General features: G+C 38.8%; 1 non-coding gene across 1 annotated transcript; it reads left to right on the top strand.

The window, feature by feature from the left end:
* The first annotated feature begins 481 nt into the window (after positions 1-481).
* On the top strand, positions 482-588 carry LOC128284925 (small nucleolar RNA R71). The gene has a single exon (XR_008275344.1). It is a non-coding gene; the product is annotated as a small nucleolar RNA R71 (small nucleolar RNA).
* The last annotated feature ends 200 nt before the right edge of the window (positions 589-788 follow it).

The following is a 788-nucleotide window of genomic DNA, read 5'->3' as shown; positions in this document are numbered from 1 at the left end:
CTTTTGATTCCCTTGACCACCCCAGGAGAAATTTGGGTGGTTCCTCCAACCTGCATTATAGGTATTATTGTATGGGTTATTTTGAGATCTAAAGTTATTGTTACCCATATAGTTGACTTGTTCTTCTTCAGTTGTAGGATTGAAGGAATGGTATTCTATATGCACACCTCCTCCACTTGAGTCACACCTTATTACTGGATGTACTTGCGTAGAACCAAGTAAACAGTCAATCTTTTTATTGAGAAGTTCTACCTGATTAGAGAGCATGGTGACTGAATCGATGTTATAAATGTCGGCTGTTTTCTTTGACTTTGTCCTCATAACTTGCCACTGATAGTTATTCAGTGACATCTCCTCTATGAATTCATAGGCATCTTCCGGTATTTTATTGTTGATGGTTCCGCCAGTAGCTGCGTCAATCATTTGTCTTGTCGAGGGATTCACACCATTGTAGAACGTTTGAACTTGCAGCCAAAGCGGTAACCCATGGTGAGGGCATCTTCTTAGTAAGTCCTTGTATCTCTCCCATGCATTGTAAAGTGTTTCTAAATCCATCTGCACAAAAGAAGAGATATCATTACGTAACTTAGCCGTTTAGCCGGTGAAAAGTATGTTAATAGGAATTTTTCAGTCATTTGTTCCCAAGTAGTGATAGACCCTTGTGGTAACGAGTTCAACCACTGTTTAGCTTTGTTTCTCAGTGAAAATGGAAGTAGAAGATGAATGGCATCATCAGAAATGCCATTGATTTTGAATGTATCGCAAAATTCAAGAAAATTTGCCAAATG

Source organism: Gossypium arboreum, chromosome 11 (genome assembly GCF_025698485.1).
Source record: "Gossypium arboreum isolate Shixiya-1 chromosome 11, ASM2569848v2, whole genome shotgun sequence".
Taxonomy (NCBI): domain Eukaryota; kingdom Viridiplantae; phylum Streptophyta; class Magnoliopsida; order Malvales; family Malvaceae; genus Gossypium; species Gossypium arboreum.
This window is presented reverse-complemented; position numbering and strand designations above follow the sequence as displayed.